The following is a 12,248-nucleotide window of genomic DNA, read 5'->3' as shown; positions in this document are numbered from 1 at the left end:
CGCACAATGATGTTTTAGTAAAATGTATTATTATTTTTTATGTCCGCCGTGAAGGGTTAAATATTAAGTCGATTTGCATATGGACGAAGAACATGCATGTAAGTGTCATTAAATATGCAAATTGCAAAATAAATACACGAGCGAGACGATATGAAAAACAATTTGGTCCAAATGAGATTTATGGGGTCCAGTTGGCAGGGAATAAAAGAAAAATGTGTAAAGTGCACTTAAGCAGTCGAAAGGATTGCTTCCTGCTTTTCCCACTCCCGCCTGCCAATTCTTCCTACTGCGGTCACTTTGTGTGAATCACTGGCGACGCCGAGTCTCCAGCTCGCCACCACCCTCTGGTTTTCCCAGGAAACCGTAATGGAGTTTTCATTCAAATTATTTTCGGTCCAGCTCTGGGAAAATGCACCGATAGCCAAGGAGGCAGTAAATTGCCTGAATTGATGTTCTCTTTCCTGTTTTGGGTATTCTCTCTGCCAACTCTCTTTAGTGCCGAGTGCCACTTTTCTTTTTGGCCAAAGTCTCACATATTGTCCTGGTATAAATCAGCAGCGGAGGCGGCACTTCTGCCAAATGAAATTTCTTTAAACCTAAAGAGAAGAAAACATGGAATTGTCGATGCAACGCAGCTGCAAGTTGTTTTGGGCTCCAAATTCGAGTGAGCTTCAACAATTGTTAAAATGAAATTGTTTTTGCCAAATTTTACTTGAATAAATGTGTGTGAAATTTCATAAAAGGAAATTTCAAAAATTTACCAAACATAATGTTGAAACCATGTCGTTTTGGACCGATTATTTTGAAACATTTTTATTTAACTATTCTTGCTCACTGGAAATGTGAGCTAAAGTGAGCTCCATCTAAAGCACATTTTCCACACAGAATTTGGCAGCCAAATGGCTCACATTTCATGTTCAGGGAAACCCACATAATATATGCATGCACTCACCGAATCACACTCTTTTGCTTACACGAGTTCCGAACAATGCGAAATTTTACACATAAACATTCTTTTCGCACTTTTTGCATCATTAATTGCGATATTTATGATTTCGAACCCAAAACCAAGGGAGTCGGAAACCCTGCGACATTTTCTATGTAAATTTGTGAGGCTTTTATTGAGCTGTACGTACGTGCTGAAGGTGTCACCTCAACTAAAGGATCCACGAACAACTGCACTGAGAAAAATATAATAAAATCTTACAAAATCTTGGATTTTTAGATCCAAATGATACATAGATTTCTGATAAAATTATATATTTGTATCATATAAATAAAGCTAGGATATTTCTGGATTTTTTTTCTATACAAATTTTTTTTAAGTGCACATATATCGCTGTCGTCGTGCGGAGGCGAATGGAAAAATGTGGCTCGGGAGCGTTTGTTGTTTCAATTTCGTATAAACATGTAAATAATTTCCAGCTGATTGCGCAAATTCGTTGCGGGCTTGATTTTTATTATTGCATCCTTTGTTCTCTCTCGCTCACTCCCTGTGTTGCTGTCTCGTTTCCGCTCGAGGGGCAGCAGCAGAATGCATAACGAATTTTGAATTGCAGATCCTTTTTTTTGTGCCCTGCTGCCGTTTTGCATTTTCCTTTGGGTGCGTTGTTCGCGCTTTTGTTTTCAATTTGCAATAAGTCTGTCAATTGGCGAATTAATAAACTGGAAAATTCAGTACAATCGGGACAGATTGGAAAAGTCATTTAGGGAAACTGAGGGTAAGCAAAATTCACTTCCATCAGCCAGCATATGAGTCGAGAATTTAATTTTCTCTGCTGGTTTAAATAAATCAAAGTCACTTGTTTATAATGATGATTGATCTTAAACTAAATATATATTATTAAAATTTAAAGTATGTTAAAAAATTTAACATAAAATACAGCTAAGCTTTCTAACTAATATAAAAGCCGTAAAACATCTCCTTGACTTCCGAACTCTCACCTCATTATGTAAATTTGCAGAAAATTAGTCATCCCATTGCTATTTTATGATGTCAAGTTGTTAAATTTAAAAAACTGTCAGCGGGCACGAAAAATTAGCCTGATCCTGTCCTTTGCTAAAATTATGCAAATTCGCAAATTTTACGACTGGAGCAAGGAAAAATGAGGCTTTGCTAAACAATTTTACGACTTTCCAATAGGCAAATTTGCGACTTCACCTCCTAATTAGCCATATAGACTGGGGACACGCGAATAGAATCGTAAAATTATAGGCACGTGCAGGGCCAGAGAATTTTTCCACCATCTGTCCGCTTGGAAAAGGCGCACGTCATAAATGTTGTACGACAGAAAAGTTCATAAATATGACTTTAAAGTTAAATGAAATGATTAGTGACGGTTGAGTGCAAAATTTTTGCATCTCTCATTTGGCTGCAGGCGCGATAAAAATGCAATAAAATACGCGACTGGTAATAAAAAATAAAATTCATTTTGATTTTTACAGGGTTGACGAGCTGTTGACGGAGTGGAAAAATCAATGTAAACGGGTTGTAAAAATATGGGAAAGTAAAATGATAGGGGGCCACTATTTTGCATGAAAGGGTGCGATTTCGGAGGTTGGATTTTTTTCATGATAAAGGAATGAATATAAACAAACTGTTGTGTAACCTTTTTTGCAAAGCAACTGAGGTGGAAATGCAAAATTTTGTTATAAATTTTAGGATTTAATCTAAGCGCCAGATTTAATGCGCTTAAAGTAAAACTTTAAGTCTTACCTAAAATAAAATATAACTAGTATGATTATTTTTAAAAACATTTTTTATACATAAGTAAGCATATTGATATACAATATGTCACTACTATGTCAGCAGAAAAACAATAGTTGAAATCAAAAATAAAGTTAGTTGAACGTACGTTCCTTACGTGTCCTAAATTTTCTGCGGCATTTGAAAATGTCCTGCAACAAATTGGTTTGCCCTCATACAACAAAGCCACTAACTAGCTAGTATCGAAAACAATTCCCCCCAACATAATTTGACATAATTTATGCAACGCTCGGCCAGTTAATCAAATTGCAGAGTGCTGGAAAAATTCCTTTGGAGGCATGCATCCATGCAGCGGTCGAGGGAAATTGCAATCAAATCAGCTGCCGGTCCGCAGGCCAATCTAATTCAATTTTCAAAGCAAATTCGTGTCATGCCCCGCACACAGCAGCGATATAAACACAAATAGAACGTCACGCGCTGCAAAGCCGAAATTAAATTCCCCCAGAGTGAAAGGAAGAAAGAAAATGCCAGGAATAGACACCATGGCACATGTGGCCAAAAAAGCGTTCGCTCCTGTTGGTCAATTTTGGCTTAGACAACGGAAGTAGAGGAACAGGCGACCAGCAGCAGGTGCCAAAACTGACGCCTGACGGAAAAATTGTTGGTCAAAACACTCGCACAAAGGCGGCCAGCTATAAAATGGCAAAAAAAAAACACGTTCGAAATATATGTTGGGCTTATTGCGACTAAAACATACCTGGTACTGTCTATATTCCTATGATCCTATCTTTCACGTACTCGATCATTATTACATCATACTGAGGAACTGGCAAAATTAAAGCAATTGTATTGTATTATTATATTATTTACTAACACTTATGGCTCTCATAGCCACTTTAACAAATTCTTTACTTGTTGCATGACAGCCCCATGTCCTTGCCACCTTTGACTCTTCAAATACTGGGTGCACAACGAAAGAAATACAATAACTAAAAGAAAAGCACAACAGGAGCGAAATAAACTTAGCCCTGACGAATGTGCGGCCAACCTGCCTGCTTGGCCACAGGTTGGTCAGATCTGGTCAGGTTGTTTTCGCAGAATGTACGGGTGTTTTGTGGGTGGATAGATGGAGGCTGGTGGTGGTAAATCGTTGGGTGCTTGAAATGGGCGCCGCAACATGCTGTGGTCACTCGGGAAGGGAAGGGAAGGGAAGAGTGAAGTGGAGCTTATAAATCTCACACACCCACTGCGAACAAAGAGGGGAAAACAACCATTGCAATCGCTGGGCGGAGTGCAACAATGAAATGTGCAAAATATTGACAGGCCGGAAAATGCGGAATGGGTGAATGGAGTCGATATGGGGCTGAAAGAAAAAGTGGCAGCAACACAGGAAACCGAGGCACGAAATGCACTGGCAACATGCGACTGCCTGTTACAATTAAAACTTCGGATAGAGTGCCCCACAGTGGGAAATTTGCTTTTAATGGGAGCCGTGATGTGCAACATTTAAAATATTTTAACTAATTGAATGGTAAAAAAAAAGATTGTATGATCAACAGTTCCGGATATTGTTTATTTCTTATCAATTGCCTTGTAACCAATTCTCTTCTCTAAGTTGTATTATGGATATAATCATATTCACATTTTTTTAATAATATACATACGGATTGAATAGAAATAATAATAATGTAGGGTGTTTATGTATTTCATGTAGCACGCATATCACTTTCTGGTTGGTCTGCTAGAAGTAAAGCCCACTGCAAGGATACAAGGAAAGTGATGGGGATGCCAGGACCAGGACCCTCTTATGTAATGCAGAGGACAGCAAGCTGGACACTCGACAACCTGTGACGCGTCATTTGGCCGCCCATGATTTCGTGGACAAAGGACGATGGCAGGGGTGGAGCAGCTGCAATTTTCCTCGAATGTTTCGGCTGGCATGAATAAAGCATCCTTGTACGCTTGTTATTAATCCGACATGATTGGCAGCAGCGAAATGGACAACACACACACTCTCCATCACAAACGAACTCCCCCACATGCACCGCCGAAAAGGACACAGGTGGATGGATCCAGTGTCCTGTCATCGGCCCACGAATCTCGAAAGAGACGCCGACAAATTTGTTAATTTATTATGCCAAAGCGACGCGGCGGCGTCGAAAAGGCAACGATTTTGACCCGACTCCCTCGGCATCATTTAGCACACCCACCCAATTGAACGCACACACAGAGATACAGATACGCCCACCCACACAAAGATGCCAAAAGTTTCCTTTTAGGGTTTGGACTGCGGATTTTCTATCCAGCTCATTTGGCTAGCTGCATGTCAAGTGATTCCAACTAACGCAAATCTCATTTTGAAACAAGAATGTTGAGGAAGTTCGAAACAGCAACGACTAGGAGATACCCTTTTAATTGAATTAAAACTGCATAGAATGAGCACAAATCAATATTTCACTAGTTTAGTTTTTAAAAAGCTTATTACTCTTTAAATACTAAATATTCCTTACTTATCGATACAATTTATCAGACTCACTTACAAAATAAATAATATTATAATTGAGTAATATAAAAGTTAAAAAAAAATTATTGTGTATATAAAGCGATTGTGTTCTTCAAAGAAGTGTAGCATGGGCAGCTGCAACTTTGTTGCACAGATTACAGTTTTGTGCCCGTGCGGTCAGAGTGTCCTTTTTAATAAAGGCAGTCGGGCAGCGGTCGCCAGGAAATCGCAGCTTCACTGCCACATCCTGCTCCGCCTGGTCATACAAATTAAGCCCCCGTGTTCAGTTCTGTTCGGTTTGTTTGTTTGTTCGCCTGAGTCCAACACCATGGAAAATGGACTGCGGCATCGTGTGACTTAAAAGTGAAATATTGCAATCAGTCAATGGATTTCCCCGATGCTGTCCTCCCGTGAGTAGGCTTCGATTTTAATTAAGGAATTAGGCAGAGTTCCAGCGAACGTGAAGTGAGCAGGCGACACTCTCGAAAAGCTCATTAGGGTGCCACTCCCTTCCGGGCGGAGACTTGATTTAGCCTAAAGTTGGGGGAATTACATCGTGGATTGAGTGCATCAGACATAGTTAAAAGTGAATGGAATATTCCATCCACAGGGCGAATGGTAATTACGTAAAATACGGAAGGGGAAGTATTAACCTTCTAGTTTATATGAGTGCTAATATTATATATCTAGTGCTAAAGATAAAATTATAAGATAAGACTTAACAATTAATATAAATCTAGTGCTAAAGATAAATTTTATAGATAAGACTTAACAATTTTATAAAATTATTTTAAAGATATAAACGAATTCTTAAATTGTAAGATATTTTGAATTGTTACCTTAAAGTATTAGTCAAAGGATCAATTAATCTATTTTTACTTGGAAGACCCCTTGCTTATATAAGCAGCAAACCCAGATGAAAGTCAGAAACCACACAATCGTCCAACAATACCTCGAATTAACTTTGATTAAACATTGGCCAAATGGATCATCAATAGCTTCAGGTTCGGCCAAAACACCTGAGAGCGCACAGGCTCATCCAAAAACACACTGCCAAGTGCCCCCAAACATTTGTAGAAAATTTCCAACGTTTAATAATCGAACTGGAAAACAGTATGAGTTTGCTGCGGAGAGGGGACATCAGAACGACAGCAACAGAAATTACACAAATGTTGAAGGGGTGCGGAGGGAACGAAAGGGGTTAGGAGGAGGCATTTAGAGGGCCACTCAGCAGGGACTGATGAGAGTTGCAATGCACTCAAAAAAATCATTTTAAATATATTTGGTTTTTTTCCGATTTATGCGTATGCTCAGAGATCACGGTTTTCATAAAAATTGTATTAATTGAATTTAAACTATGTTTAAAAAAAAGTTTTAATGAAAAGAAAAAGGATTTTTATAGACCTTTAAGTAACATTTTTAGCAAACAAAACCTGTTTGAAACCTGCTTTGAATTCTATAAATCCGATTTCCATTAAACCATAACACCACTAAACAAATCTAAGAAAATTTCTTTAGTGTAGCTAGAATTTGGATGGGATGATACAAAGTGAAGTAAGGTAATGTGGGTGGGAAGTCGGGTTTGTGTGGTTGGCACACCCAAAGTGGCATTAGAGATTTATCAAGTGTAGCGTGACGTGGCATGGACTAAGTCACAGGATGCACTCCCATCCCCCTTCTGCACCCATTCTCCTCTACAAAATCCCACACGAAAGGACCATCTACACACACTCACACTTGCATTACGTGTAGCGTAACAAATGTACAAAAACACGTAAACTCGGTGGAAGGACCGAGTTGGTAAGGAAGGATTCGGCTGCTGCCAACTGCAGGCAAAAGTGGAAATGGAGCCGGGACACTTTGACTATTAAGCAGTTGCGACAGGACACGGTAGTCGCAATTGGGAGCTGCTCACATTCGATACCCTCTAACCGAACGTTTAAAAGGTTATTGTATGCGAAAGCCAATCAATTATATTATCTTGAAAATTATAAATTACGTAACTTATGAAAAGTATTGAAGGTTATTTCAAAGCTCAACTCGATATATTAGCATATTTATGGAACCAATAAAAACAATGAATCAATGTATACATGATAAATGATTCTATAAACAAACTGCAAAAAAAATAGTTTTATATTCAAAACGAGTTACATATGGAAAGAAAATATTCATATTAAGTATTTTTAGTAATTCCTTGTTACGGATTACACGGTAGTAGACAATTGGAATCTTTACATTTCCTTCGAAGTTCTACATCCCCATAATCTTCATCGTCCTGCCGCTTTTTCTTCCACTTCTGCGGGGCTATTCGATGACAATCAATGGTTTTTGGTCTGCTGCACATACTGGACCCGAAGTTGACTCAAACTGGGAAACAGAGGAGCTGAGGCTACTTGTGCAGTCCTGCGAAGATGTGTATGCATGAGCATGTGTGCCGTGTCCTGTTTTTGGGTCCAGTTGTTGGTGCCACGCTTCATAAAGGATTCAAATTCGAGTGCATCCAGCGGAGCTGAGTGGAGTGCCTGGTCTAATTCCAAATAAATGAAGTGTATGGCAAACAATGTGGTCGGAATTGGGCAGGAGGACTCCTCAAATCTGCTGGACAAACTTTATCGTTCTTCACAGGCGAACACCAACAGTGTATGGCATGTCCAGTTCCTCTCAATACTTTTCCCTTTGTGGTTCCTGGTGTCTGCTGGCACAAATGCATTTCGTTTTTGCTTTTTTCTAGTTCTGAGTATTCCCCCAAAAATTAATAAACTCTAGCCACCGTACAACATTGGACCCTGCGGGCCATGTTACTTTCGGACTCCTTTGTGGCTTTGGTTGATGTGTCTATCTGGGCCTAACTAATTAAAAAGTCAACAAAAACCAATCATAACATTGTGTTGACAATTTTTTCGAGATAACTCTTACCTATCGGCAGACTCCATTAGCTAAAACAGACACGTTTTTAAAGACATGTTCATAAACATCATAGGACACAACTGAACATTTAACAATTAGTAATTTACTTGCTTGTGGTTGTTATTAATAATTAATGTGGTGGTTATTAATACAGATTAAGATATAATCTTTTTTGTTTAAATTTTAGTCCTATTATAGATAGTGATTCGCATATATACACCAATTAGCAATTGGTATATGAAAATCTGTCAGAAGGTATATATGTTTCTAAAACCATTGTTACATTCTCCAGGGCATCTGCAATTCGTTGGCAAGCACCCGCCTCATTTATTGAGCCCTTTCAAAAAAAAAGAAGACGTAATCAAGTGCAGCATTTTGTTGTTTCCCTTCAATTTCATGTGCAACTCGAATTGCAACCGCCCAAGCTGTCAATCAGCATGTTGCAGGTGGTGCACTGGGCTACCCATTAAAATGAGAAACCGGGGGAGGAAGATCCTCCCGAACTCAAGGCATTCGGCTAAATGCCGCTGATTGCTTTGCGGGACAAAAGGCGCAAAAAGCGGCGGCGAAGTCCTTGCCAGTCAAACATTGCATAAAATCCCATTTAATGCCAAACAGCCACATGTGTCTGCCGCTGCACCACACTTGCACCGAAAAAAAAAAAAAAACTAGGATAATATTACACATACTAACGTGAAAATCAATCTAGTCAGCAAGAATCCAGTCATGTAATGATAAAAAAAAAAACAAAGTTAATTCCAATAATTTTTAATGCGTATTTCTAGAACTTACCAGTTAACAATCATTGCTTTTTTTCCTGTGCACTTAACCACCCACCGCAGGCACCTCGAGTGCAGTTTTCTCTGCCATTCTAATGGAATTTTCCTCATGACTTAATTCAAACAATAAATGCGCTCAATTGAATGCAATTTCATTCGTCGTTTTCGCTTCTCTTTTTTTTTCCTAAAATATTGTAAGGGACATTCGAGTCACATCCTGCCGGGGATCCTGCGGTTACACACCACTGATAAAGCCACTTGAGTGCAGCATGGGGGATTGCCTTCTGGAACACTTTTTCGATGACGTTTGCAGTTTTTTCCGCAGCTCCTTTGTGCGTCCTTTGTGTGTTGTTTCCGTTTGCTTTGCTCGCTTAATAAACGTATACAATTTGTTAATTTGTACAGGATCAAACATGAAAGTCGTCGTCTGCTGCTCCTCGTCGTTTCCTGCCGCTGCATCCTGGTAATTAGTTCCTCTTGCTAAACTCCCCAAAAGCTAATTAGATTTTGGGCGGGACGAAAAAAGATTTCATTAAACGCATGCGGCAATGATTTTGCGGCGGCAGGATAAGGCCGAAGGAAAAGGATTACATAAAGAGTGGATATTTATCGAAGAGGAAACATGAGTTCAGAAGAAAGTGGAAAGTCGGTAGGCAGAAGAAGAAAATGCATTGAGCTCAAATTTTTAAAATGAAATTAAATTTTTAAAAAACCTAATTGATAGATTGTTGTGACTTAATTATTAATATTTTGGTTTATTCTAAACACTCACTTGACTGCTTTGAATTACATTAAAAATAAGTAAACACCAGCTTAAAGCATTTCATTCAAATGAGCAAGCGTACAAACAAATTAATTCAGCACATCTAACCAAACGAAAACCAATGCGAAAAAAAATCGTGTTTCATTAATTAAATTAAAATCCACTTAGAAGCTCATTAAATGCAAATCTCAACGGGTCAAACGAAACATAAAAAACAAACCACATAAAAAAAAAATGGAAAGCAATTCTAACCACAAAACGCATTAAATGATTTGCGTAATTTACCCAAAACAAAAACAAATTGGGCAAACCTACAAAAAATAAGGGTAAACCAAAACCAAATAGCAAAAAATAAATAGCGGACCGAAACCGCATGTTAATTAAAAATCAAACTAATTTCCTAATTGCAAAGCTTACCAATCATTAAACACCAAACGGGGAATCCCAAAACGAACACCACAAAAAATCCCCGGAAATTCCTTTGATTTATTTCCAATGAGGGAGCGGACGTACCGTTTGACCAATTGTCACACGATTAAACAGACAAATTTGAAAATAATTTTTCATTAAATGCAATGCAAATCAAATGGAAAGCCAATCTGTGGCATATGTCAGGGGGTGCGCTGAAGGGGCAGGGGTCGGTTAGAAGGGGCAACACTGCATTAATCCTGTTACACGCCCATGTTCCGTGGCAGCTATATACATAAATGCGTGTGAGAAGGATAGGTGTGACTGTTTGTGGTGTGGTCCGATATCCTTTTTATCAAACGGAAGATAAAGGGTAGCACTGGGCATAATCGGATGAACACCGTACAGAGGAATCGAATTGCAGGTTCCAGCATAAATCATCATTCCTTAAAAATAGAAACAACAATACTACTTTTGAGAGGTACCAATTAAAAAAAATATATCTTATTAACATCAAAACCGACATAGGATAATAGGATAATATAGGACCATAACTAAAATCAATTGCAATCTTGAGAATCTAATCAAAAAGAAGAAAAAAATGCGAAGGTAACATTATTTATATCAACCGTCAAATTATTTTATTATTAAAAAGTTTTATATATTTTCATATGAGTAAAAGATCATTTAAAATCCATAATAAATATATTTTGAGTAAATGTAATTGTATATTATATAATAGATTAAATATTTAAATTTTCTACAATATTAAAATTTGTTTCTTTCGTATTATAAATGTGTATAATATGTTCGCTTTGTTAACTGAAATACGATTAATATATGATATTATTTATAATACTCTTTGTTTCTTAATTATGATGAAAAAGATTATAGATATCAAAATGTCGATCCGATTTTCCCTAATTTGTTGTAACCTTTTCAAGCTTAATTAAAATCCGCAAAGCAATGTGTCCCCATTGCAACCACTCCCTGAAAAGTATGCAACAAAAAAGGAATTTGCATATCACAAGCTGATGCCAAAACACAAAAACCTATACCTCCGATCCGAATGCACATATAGACGCGTATAGAGAGGTATGAATGCACCATATTGGATGAAAATAAGTAAACAACAAAACAAACACACATTCGGACTCAATAAATTTCAATTTATTTGCGTAAATCATTTATTTTGCGTAATTTTTAGCTTAATTTCCAGCGAAAAAGAGTTCGAGTTGGGCCGTTGAGGCTTTTGGAGGGCTTATGAGGGAAACCCTCATAAATCAATTAGGACACTGTGTGCCAGATTTTGGCAGCCAATTTTTGGTTTTGCGGCTTATTTGCTTATTTGCATAATTTTTTTTCCACTCCTCTGCGGAATTTGTTTTGACATTTGCGGTGCGGAATTTGGGTTTCGGTTTTGGTTTTTGCTCAGGTGTTACGTACACATATGATACGGATTTCACGTATGTCTCGGGTTTGTTATGATTAATGGCGCATTTGAGGCTGATTTATGAAGTACCCTTCGCACTAAGCCAGTCGCAACTCATTACTTTATCGAGGGGTTACGAAGATGGACCAATGCATTGGCCAGGCAATTAGTGTAATGGATGAGGAGTAGTTTGGGTTGGATATAGGCAAAGGGCTTAATGGCTCGGCAGTCGGTTGGCAGGATCCACGATGTCTACTTACTAGCATCCCCTTAACACTTAGTCTTAGTAGTCTGTTTTTCTAATTGGCTTCGAAAAGGGTAGATTTCATTACAACAGATATACACAGCGTGGATATATACTTTTTTTAGGAGCCTACGATACCTTATTGAAAGTATATCAAAATAGGTTTCAAAAACACACTTGAAACGTATTCGAAAGGGTTAACCCCTCCAGAAATCAGGACCCCCCGAGCAAAACATCGACTGTGTTCGACTGTGCATCCTGCAAGTGAAATGTTTACACAACCGCCACTGAGCCCGGTCGCCCAAAAACCAAACTTCAACAATAGCAAAAACAAAACTCTGGGCCAGAAAACTCACAGAAAAAAACAACTAACCAAACAAATGCCGGCAGCGGCGGCGGAGTATGTCCGGATAAATCCGCGAACGGAACCGCGACTTCTTCGCAGGGCAATCAGGCGTATGAGCAATTTCACGTGGCAATTAAAACAAAGACGGGCGGCACA

General features: G+C 38.4%; 1 long non-coding RNA gene across 1 annotated transcript; it reads left to right on the top strand.

The window, feature by feature from the left end:
* Positions 1 to 2,812: 2,812 nt before the first annotated feature.
* lncRNA:CR46215 (long non-coding RNA:CR46215) lies at positions 2,813 to 3,544 on the top strand. The gene has a single exon (NR_133268.1). It is a non-coding gene; the product is annotated as a long non-coding RNA:CR46215 (long non-coding RNA).
* The last annotated feature ends 8,704 nt before the right edge of the window (positions 3,545 to 12,248 follow it).

The sequence above is a fragment of the Drosophila melanogaster genome, chromosome 3L (assembly GCF_000001215.4).
Source record: "Drosophila melanogaster chromosome 3L".
Classification (NCBI taxonomy): Eukaryota; Metazoa; Arthropoda; class Insecta; order Diptera; family Drosophilidae; genus Drosophila; species Drosophila melanogaster.
The sequence above is the reverse complement of the archived record's forward strand: the minus strand, read 5'-3'. Positions and strand labels throughout refer to the sequence as shown.